At 37.3% G+C, this 11,327-nt stretch overlaps 1 long non-coding RNA gene across 1 annotated transcript in view; it reads left to right on the top strand.

Moving 5' to 3' along the window:
- Positions 1-11,149: 11,149 nt before the first annotated feature.
- The window catches only part of LOC127812625 (uncharacterized), a 1,521-nt gene continuing 1,343 nt past the window's right edge, over positions 11,150-11,327 (top strand). The window contains exon 1 of the long non-coding RNA XR_008025962.1: positions 11,150-11,327. This exon is cut by the window's right edge and continues 566 nt beyond it. This is a non-coding gene — a long non-coding RNA (uncharacterized LOC127812625).

The raw sequence follows: 11,327 nt of genomic DNA, 5'->3' as shown, positions 1-11,327 counted from the left end.
ATATATTTCTTTATCATATAAAAAAATAAATTTATTTTGAATTAAAAGTAGGTATAAAGAGTAAATTTATTTTGAATTAAAGGTGGATTGTTTTTAAATATGTTCCTTCTTTAGATCATTTATGTCTCAAAAGTTTATATTTGAATTTTCATTTATTGATAAATGCTTTTATTACTCATGCAAAAAGTATATTTATTTTGAATTAAAGGAGAATTACTTTTAGACATGTTTTTTTTTTTTCATACAAAAAATAAATTTATTTTGAATCAAAGTTGTGTAAGAAAAATGAAGATTGAAAATTAGTTCCAAGACCATTTTTTTTTTCTATATTTGGAACACAATGAATTTCCAAGAATGAATTAGAAGGGAATTAGGGATAATAAATCTCTTTTGGTAACTTAAAATATTGAAATAGGGAAATTTATGCAAATTTTGTTTATGTTCTTAAAAATAATAATAATAATAAATAAATAAATAAAAAGAGATAGGAGAAGAAGTCGTCGTCATCACCCATCTGTTCTCTCTCTCTTTCTCTCTCTCTCTTTCTCTTTCTCGTCGCCTCTCCGTCATCCCCTCGTTCACCTCCTCTCCGTCGTCCTCTCGTTTGCCACATTCTTAGCCGATAGTTGCCATCTCCCTTGTTCGCTGCCATCTTCAAAATCTCCTCGTTCCCTGCCTTCTTAGTCACCGTCATCTTCCTCGTTCGCCACCGCCTCGTCATCGTTGCAGCCTTCAGATCTGCACCATCCGCCGCTTCTCCATCATCATGGCCTTCAGATCTGCCTCTCTGACGTCTCAGACTTCAGATCGCGGTCTCTGTTGCAGCCGCCTAGATCCATGGTCGCCACAACTACTCGATTTGCCAAGTTTCAATGAGTCTCTCTCATTCAAACCCTTTCTGCACTCATCTCGTATCTCTCTCGTTTGTAGCTACCTCTCCGTTGTGTAGCCTATCAGATCCATAGCACCGATCGAATTCAAAGTGAGTCTTTGTTCGTTTTTGTTTTCTGTCTTTGTGATTGTTCTTATTAGGGTTTCTTGATTATTTGTTGTTCCAGCCTATCCAGATCCGGCCTCCAAGTTTGTCCGATTGTTTATCTGGCCCGATCTACCCAAATCCAGCTAGATCTACCAAGATTTATCCAGACCTAACATCCATCCAGATCTACCCATATCCAATCAGTTTACCAATTACCCAGATCTAGCTAAATCTACCCAGATCTCCTAGTACCTAGATCCAGCCAAATCTACCTAGTTTTTAAAAATAAAATAAAATAATATATATAATAAAATAAAATTAAAAAAAATCATCTAGAAGATCATGTCAAGACCCGGTTCTCCGTGTGGTGCCTGCAAAGTATTAAGAAGAAAATGTACTCAATCATGCGTCTTTGGCCCTTACTTCTGCCATGAAGAATGAGCTACTGATCTTATAGCTATCTATAAGATTTTTGGTGCTAGTAATGCCTCAAAGCTACTAGACCAACTTCCGGTTAGTGATCGTTATGGGGCTGTCGCTATACTTTTGTATGAAACTTAAGATAAGCTTCAAGATCCTATTTATGGTTGTGTATCCTACATTTTTTCCCTCTAACAGCAAGTCGTAGATCTTTAATTTCATCTAGCTTTATTGGAGGAATTACTATTATTTGCAACCTCTTATGCAAACCCTCTCAATGTTCAAAATTGGTTTCACCCAGAAACCAATTCAAACCCATATTATGACAATGGATCTTTCCTCGAGGATGATCCAAACCCTATTTGGAATTTTGAAAACCCAGCCATCCAAGAAGAAAATGTGTCGTTTCCGTATTTCCAAGAGGCTAGTTTGCAACCTTACTCAGTTGAAACTAGCAGCAGTCAATGGCCATTCCCGGGTGATATAGATGAACTTGGATCCGTCGTGTTCAACAATCATTATCAATATTGAGCATCGGCGAAATCCAAAACTATCAACATGGGTGCCTTAGATTACTGCTTTATAAATTTTGTAATGCTATTGTATCCCTTGACTATACTATGATTACTTTTTTGATATTGTGTAATCTTGAATTATGCTCGATATTGTGGATAATGCTTGATATATTTCTCTCTGAATTTCTATATTGTTTATATATCTTTATTTTCTTCGTTAATAATGTCTTTTTGATTATGACAAAAAAGGGGAGAAGAATAAGATGTTATAAGATGAGAGATTGTATGTATGAGAGTATGAATTGTATATTATTTTTGTATGGAGAAAAAAAATGTATTATGATATTTTTTCGTGTACATGAGGAAATAGTATATCTGAGAGATAGGACATCAAGCAGGTGTAATCAAGACAATCAGATTTGGCAATCAGGTTTGGTTTTTAAAACTCTTAAAAATTATTTTATCTATTAAGCTGAATGCAAAATATTTTTATGCTATTAGTATTTTTGAAAGAGGGAGCTTATAGTATAAAATTAAGAAAGAGTTCAATTTTTTTTTATCACATTAATCACCTTATAAATCATTTTTTTGTCATTATCAAAAAGTGGGAGAATGTTAAGCCAACTTGCTCATATTAATTAAGTTTTGATAATTAACAAAAATATTTTTATAATATAAATGTATTTCTTTCTCATATAAAAAAAATAAATCTATTTTGAATTAAAAATGGGTACAAAGAGTAAATTTATTTTGAATTAAAGGTGGATTGTCTTTAAACATGTTCTTTCTTTTGATTATTTATGTCTCAAAAGTTTATGTTTGAATTTTCATTTATTGATAAATGCTTTTATTACTTATGCAAAAAGTATATTTATTTTCAATTAAAGGAGAATTACTTTTAAACACGTTTTCTCGAGAAGAATTCATAATTAACCCAGATTAAATGTATAAAATTGTTTATAACCTTTTTATAGGAAAAAAATGTTTTTACTCTAGTAAACAAACTAATTGCACTCTATAACCACTTTTATGTAAGATATCTAAAATACCCTTAATGAAATTTAAAATGAAGAGCCTATATTGCCCTTAACCTAATTTACGAAAATACCTTTATCTCTTTCACATTATCTTTCTTCATTTCCTTTCTTCCAACATTCACGCTCTGACTTTCTCCATTACTGAAACCCCCCAAACTTAATCATTCTTCCTATTTGCTTATTGGGTGATTCAAACTTGTTCATCAGTTGAACTAGGATCTTATTGAAGAAGCTGCATTCACTAAGTTTCTTTCTCTCCAACAAACATTCTCAATCAATCTGAAGGTATCGATTTTGATTTGTTTTGTTTTTCATTATTCTTATTTTTATAACACATTGCTTATTAAACTGTGTTCTATGATTGTGGTTGTGAGTAGAACACATATTTGGTTATTTTGCTTAGATATCATTCCAAATTTGACTGATTTGCATGAAACAAAAAAAAAAAAAAATTGAAATTGCATATCGTAATCGGGTTTGGTGGGGCCAGGAAACCTGATCGGGTTTCCTTGCCCCACCAAACCCGATCAGGAACTCAATCGAGTTGAGTGGGACTAGGAAACCCGATCGGGTTTCATGGCTCCACAAAACCCAATCAGTTTTCTGATCGAATTTGGTGGGCCAAGAAAACTGATCGGGTTTCACGGCCCCACAAAAGGAGTAGACATAAGCTATGGGTACCAAAATCACAACAAAACAGAGTAAAAATAAGGCCCACCAAACCTCCCAAAATAGAAACCAAACTACCCCAATTTATGGTGCCATATGAGTGAAAATAGTAGGTGTGGCATTTCATCAAACACCTAACATGCATCTTAGAGATAAACACATGAAATAGGAAGATGAAGGTGCAAGATATCCCAAAAGTAAAAGCCACAATTAAACTCCACTACCAAAGCACACCAAACCGTGCCTTAACCCCCATCTATACATCTTTATATCCACAAATGAACAAATATCTCATATTCCTCCCATGAACAAAAATTAGTCAAGGAATACCTGAACAATCCGTAGATGCAAACGTAGAAGCAACTACGTTGTATAGATTTGGGACACAAATCGTAACAACGATTGGTTGGCAATGGGGTAGAAGGTGGTTTGGGAGGTTGGGTAAGAGGGAGAGGGGTTTGGGGAAAGAGGGAAAGGGGTTTGGGGAAAGAGGGATAGAAAAGAGGGATAGGGGCTGCTTTAATAAGCCGCCCCTATCCAAAAAAAATATGCGAGCATGGCATGCATGCCGCGGCCCGCCCGTGAGCGGTAACCTGACTGTCGTTCGCGCCCTTGCCTGCGGCATACATATCGCGAGCCTTCTGCAAGCGATAGCGAGGTTGGCTTGTTACCGCTCGCGGAAGGCCCTCCCGCGAGCGGCAGCGAGCATGGCAACACGGTTGGGTTTAGTTAGCCAACTAAGCCCGATTTTATTTATTTATTTATTTGGGTTTCATACCAATCCCCGTGTTCCATTAGCCGTAAAATGATCTTTGGTAACACTCTTAGAGTTAAATAATATGGAATGCAAAGAAAATTGTTTGAGTGGCTATTATGAGATGTGCTACATGATTGATCAATATCTTTAGGTCAAGTGTTACAACTTATTTACTTACCATGAACATTGGACCAAGATGACATAAAATGCGATTGCATTAACAATAATTTTGTAATTTTGGACCCGTACGTTCACACCTACACCCACCAAACCAAGAAAGTCAAAACAAATTGCAAAAATAAACAAATAAATATTAGGCCGGGTTTAGTTGGCCAACTAAACCCGGCCCAGGTTTAAATGGCCAACTAAACCCAGCCCGAGTTTAATTGGCCAACTAAGATCGATTTTATTTATTTATTTATTTATTTTTCTAGGTTTCATACCAATCCTCGTGTTCCATTACTGTAAAACGATCTTTGGTGACACTCTTAGCATTAAATAATATAAAATGCAAAGAAAATTGTTTGAGTGGCTATTATGAGATCTATTATATGATTGATCAATATCTTTAGATCAAGTGTTATAACTTATTTACTTACCATGAACATTGGACCAAGATGACATGAAATGCGATTGCATTAACAATAATTTTGTAATTTTGGGCATGTACATTCACACCTACACCCACCGAACCAAGAAAGTAAAAAAAAAAAAATGCAAAAATAAACAAATAAATATTAGGCCTGGTTTAGTTGGCCAACTAAACTCGACCCAGATTTAATTGGCCAACTAAGCCCGATTTTATTTATTTATTTTGGTTTCATACCAATCCCCATGTTCCATTAGCCGTAAAACGATCTTTGATGACACTCTTAGCGTTAAATAATATGGAATGCAAAGAAAATTGTTTGAGTGGCTATTATGAGATGTGTTACATGATTGATCAATATCTTTAGGTCAAGTGTTATAACTTATTTACTTACCATGAACATTGGGCCAAGATGACATGAAATGCGATTGCATTAATAATAATTTTGTAATTTTGAGCCCGTACGTTCACACCTACACCCACCAAACCAAGAAAGTGAAAAAAAATTACAAAAATAAACAAATAAATATTAGGTCGGGTTTAGTTGGCCAACTAAGCCCGATTTTTTTTTTTTTTGTGCAAAACCACGTGTTCCATTAGCCTTAAAACAATCTTTGGTGACACTCTTAGCGTTAAATAATATAGAATGCAAAGAAAATTGTTTAAGTGATTATTATGAGATATGCTACATGATTGATCAATATCTTTAGGTCAAGTGTTATAACTTATTTACCTACCATGAACATTGGACCAAGATTACATGAAATGCGATTGCATTAACAATAATTTTGTAATTTTGGACCTGTACGTTCACACCTACACCCACCAAACCAAGAAAGTAAAAAAAAAAAATTACAAAAATAAATAAATAAATATTAGGTCGGGTTTAGTTGGCCAACTAAGACCGATTTTGTTTTTTATTTTTTATTTTTTTGGGGTTTCATACCAATCCCCGTGTTCCATTAGCCGTAAAACGATTTTTGATGACACTTTTAGCGTTAAATAATATAGAATGCAAACAAAATTGTTTGAGTGGCTACTATGAGATGTACTTCATGATTGATCAACATCTTTAGGTCAAGTGTTATAACTTATTTACTTACTATGAACATTGGACCAAGATGACATGAAATGCGATTGCATTAACAATAATTTTGTAATTTTGGGCCCGTACGTTCACACTTGCATCCACCGAACCAAGAAAGTCAAAAAAAATTGTAAAAATAAACAAATAAATATTAGGTCGGGTTTAGTTGGCCAATTAAGCCCGATTTTATTTATTCATTTATTTATTGATTTCATACCAATCCCCGTGTTCCATTAGCCGTAAAACAATCTTTGGTGACACTCTTAGCGTTAAATAATATAGAATGCAAAGAAAATTATTTGAGTGGCTATTATGAGATGTGCTACATGATTGATCAATATCTTTAGGTTAAGTGTTATAACTTATTTACTTACCATGAACATTGGACCAAGATGACATGAAATGCGATTGCATTAACAATAATTTTGTAATTTTGGACCTGTACGTTCACACTTACACCCACCAAACCAAGAAAGTCAAAAAAAATTACAAAAATAAACAAATAAATATTAGGCCGAGTTTAGTTGGCTAACTAAACCCGACCCAAGTTTAATTGGCCAACTAAGCCCGATTTTATTATTTTTTTCTTTTTAAATATCTTCCTTTTTCACTTTATTTACATTTAATTAAAATAAAATTATATAAAATTCGGCAAGGTATCCTCTGTTTCCAGGCCATTGAAACTGCATTAGAGACTCAGTCTCTATGTTCAACATGGTACTACCACTTATCCACAACACATACCACCATATGAACCTGGACTACACTACTTGCTATGTCTATATACATCATTTAAACCAATGGAATAATACACAACAAAACACAATGGTTGTCAAAGGAAAAAACATATACATTTACAAGATATACTGTGATATACTATACTCTATTGCCATGTTTATACAACAATATTCCAATCTGTCTACGGAGGGTACGGACATTATCCAACGTCTGGTGCGTCTCCCAATGATCCTCATTATGCCTCAAAATGTCCTCGACGTACTTTATAATGTAGCACCTGCAACTGGCCCTGTATTAGACACAAGGGCGGAGCCAGAAAATATTTTCAGTGAGGGCGAAATTTATTAAAGAAAAAAAATATATAAATATATTAAAAATTAATATAATTTATTTAATTGTGAAGGGCAGGGCGCAGAGGGGTGGGCAAGGACTGAGGGGTGGGCGCTTGAATGAAAGAGGAAATGAAGGTGGGACATGGGAGTGTTTGTAGATTTTGGGTAGCCTCAGTGTGGGCCAAATTAATGGAGGGCCAAGGCCTAGTGAGGGCCATGGCCCGCACTGGGCCTATGCTGGCTCCGCCCCTGATTAGACATTGTCAAAATAGCATGACAACATAACCATATTTTAATTTAATTGAAAAACGAATATATAGCCATATTTTTTTTCAATCCTGACAACATACCCATCTGGTTGCTGAGGTAGAGGCACCTGTTAAGGATTGATACTCTCTACATCCCATTTTTTATGTGCATTTACAGGTGCGGTTCCATGCTCGTAATATGCACTTCTCCTCAGGATAATGGGTAAGAGGCACGCCAGTGGTTTTACAGATTCTACCCTCATCCTCTTGATATCTTCACTCTTTGCGTGGGAGTCGTAAATGACAAGTTTCCTCTCTTTCAAGCAAATCTTTATGAGGATCCAATGATAATTCCCTACATTACATGGGAGCAACACCTGCATTTTCAATACGTTAGTCATTAGAAAATAAATCTATCAATAATAAATTAATAGCACTTACATAGTCGACCGTCCACCAAGGGAGATTATTGTCAATGCCCCCGTCGACGAAACCGGCCCATTCTTTTGAGACAGTCACCTTAGAAGACGTGAAATGCCTCTCGTTGCCCCCGTATTCGTCATTCCATAATCTTTCTACACACAACTGCAAAATAAAATAAAAACATTGATCACATACTAAATTGAGATGCAACAAAAATGAGTGAGTAATTTAAGATGTGTGCAGCATTCACAAAAAGTGTGGTCGACATGACAACGTAGTTTATGTCATATAACAGACAAGACTGTTTACATATAATATTTCTGAGGTAATACAAATAATTGTCGATGTGATAACCCTCCAACCACTTGGTCTCATCCTCTATGCAACAGAAGTCACTCGGGTATAGGTTTACAATGTAACCCGTGTGAAGACTACAATAACAAAGATTTATTTAATTCATAAGGGTAAGAATGTAAAAGTAAATATACAAAAAACTGGTATTTGTTACTTACCAAATTTCTTCCGTTGAGCCTATGAACTCAGTGTAACCCTTAGGGGGGTTAGGATCATCGTCCCCCACTTGCTCAGGTATTGATGGCACTGTCTCCAAGTCCTCCACTGAGTCGAGAACAGGCGGCGCTGAGTCTAGTACAGGTAGCCATGTATCCACATCTCGCACTGAGTCTAGTACCGGTAGCCCTGTCTCCACATCTGGCACTGAGTCTAGTGCCGGCAACCTTGTCACCACATCTGGCACTGAGTCTAGTACCGACAGCCTTGTCTCCACATCCGGCACTAAGTTAAGAACCGACGGCACTGAGTCTTGTATCGCCGGCACTGAATCGTGTACTGGCGACACTGTCTCCAAGTTCAGCCCCTCTAATGCGGCATCCTTCTTTCTTCTCTTCTGTCAGGTGGGATTAGTGAAAGGTGGCCGACGAAACTGCAATGGTAATCGGTCTCGCATAGTTCGCCTGCCAACCCTATCCACATCCTCCTGAATCTTGGAGCTTACTCGAGATGTAGATGCCTGGTCCTACTCATCGTGATGATCAAGATCTATCTGATCACAACCACGATGCTGATGATCGCCATCACCATTGTGATTTGGGGAATCATCAATAGGCGAGACGCGTAGATGAACGAACAGTGCTGCTTGTCCCTCTCTAATGCCTCAGTCGTGAGCTAATTTAACCCATTTTCTTGTCAAAACGTGTCCTCATTTCACCCATTTCCCTATCAAACCTTGCGCTCATCTGACAAATTTCCCCGTCCATCCTCTGCAATAGCTCCAACGTTCGAGTCAGCATCTCGGTGATCTGCAAAAGGAAAAAATTAAAAATAAAAATAATTACACAAAAATTGATATCAAAAACATTACTATAATAATCATACCCCAGCATCATGTCCACGGTGCGGACTGTGAGGGAGTCCTGCCTCCTGCCCAGCCTCCTCTCCCTCCTCATCCCCTACCTTCTCATCCACGTGTATCCTACACGCCTCTTCTTCATCCCCACCATCCTTGCCTCCACCACCATCCCTACCTCTACCCTCATCCTCATCCTCATCCCCACCCACCCTGCCTCCACCCTCCTCCTCATCATCCTCGCCACCTCCACCCCCTAATTTGTGGACGTCGACACCAACCGAATGCTGAGGGTTAAAGGACCTCCAAAAATCTGTGTCTCGCTCAGCTTCGGTGGCCTCGAGCGTCGTACTCAATCCTTGTGCCTACAAAATTATATTAATAACATACATATTATATAAAAAAAAATATACAAAATTTTAGGATTTGATTACACACTTACATTCATAAAGCATTCATCGTAATTCTTTATTTGTGGTATTTCTTTGATAACCTTTTTCTGCACCTGCGAATGATTACTAGGTCGGATAGTCTAATGGCCCATTTATTCTCAACCCAAGGGAATGTTTCAATCAACCACCACTGTAAAGAGCAAAAAAAAATTTATAACAAAAAACAAACAAAACAAAAACAAACATTTAGTTAGTATAGACAATAATCATCATACATATATGTAATACAATAGGGAGAGTAACATATATTAATTGTACCTGAAATGCCAACACAAAACCATAAAGGTTGACTTTCTTCCCAATCTCACTAGTCAACTTCTCCTCGTTCGTGGCTAAACCGAGGTAATGTAGACTCTGGGTATAGACGTATGTCCCCCAAGAGAAAGTCTTAAATGCTTGTAAATCCTCAGCCAAAGTCCACATGAAATCGTCCACAAGTGCGCGCTCATCGTGCCCGAACAATATCATATAAACCACAACAATGTAAACCAATTTCAGGACATCCTTTAAAAGTAGCTCATGTCTCCTACTAAGTAGTAATATGATGTCGTCTCTAGTCACCAACTATTGTTGTATTGGAAATAGTCGAGCACGTAAACTATTCGACTCAACGGGCCTTGCTTCAAGGATTATCTTATCAATCGGCCCAAATCGGAGTCCACTAATAAGGATGAACTCCTACTTCCTGTACCTGTATGGCTTGCCGCCAATCTCAAACCACATTTCATCGTGGCGAGCACCCAGAAATGTCACCTCCCTAACCAGAACTTAATATATCAATTGTGGTACACTCAAATAGAGGGGTAGAGGGAGCTCCATGAAATATCCTAATAGACCTTGCACAAATCTATTGAACAACCTGTAATACTCGGTATTACACGGTATTGAAAAAATAAATAAATAAATAATTTTTGATTATTTTGAAAGGATCTCGAGTGGTCCGGGAAGCCCAAGAGTCAATTTCGAGTAATTAATTAATAAAATTGTCAAATTGACGGCAGGGAGTGCCCCGGGACTAGGATGTCCATGGAAGAGGGCAAGAGATTGGTGAGCGTCTCGAGATGAGGTTTATGACGTAGGAAGCAGTCTGATCAGGAATAATTTTTGGAATAAATTTTGTATAAACCTGAATGGGTGCCGATACCGAATAGTCGTGTGGGACCTCCTGGAAGCTGAGGGGACCCTATGGGTGGTTCGATTTTCTAAGTAAGGCAACATTTAAGTATTTTCGGGTCGAATAAGGTTCCGTGTAGGCGCAGAGTCGAAATCAAGATTCCTGAGTAGATGCCGATTATTAATTTTCAAAGAATCAAGAATTTGTGTGGGTTAATGAAAATTAATATAGGTCTTGGAGGTCCAAATGTCATTATTAAAAATTCCTAAGTGGAATTAAGGGTCCTCAAGTGTAATTAATGAGAATTAGAGTTATTAAAGATGTAATTTATATATATATATATTTATGTGTGTGTGGACTGGTGCGAGAGGAAGCTTCCATGAAGCTTCGTGTCTCTGCCTATTTGAAAACTGAGAGAAGGTGAGAGATGAAGAGCAGAGAGAGAGGAAGTGGGGCCGGGAGGGAGTTCGTGCACGAGAGAGGGAGCAAAGAGATAAAGAGTGAGAGCCTTTTGAGAATGAAGGAAGATCGGCCATGGCAGTAGCTGCCATGGCCGACGATGGAAGCAGCAATCGCAAGGCAGGCGACCATGGTCGAGGTG

This window comes from Diospyros lotus, chromosome 11 (genome assembly GCF_014633365.1).
Source record: "Diospyros lotus cultivar Yz01 chromosome 11, ASM1463336v1, whole genome shotgun sequence".
Classification (NCBI taxonomy): domain Eukaryota; kingdom Viridiplantae; phylum Streptophyta; class Magnoliopsida; order Ericales; family Ebenaceae; genus Diospyros; species Diospyros lotus.
Note: the sequence above shows the minus strand (reverse complement) of the source record. Positions and strands in the feature narration are given on the sequence as shown.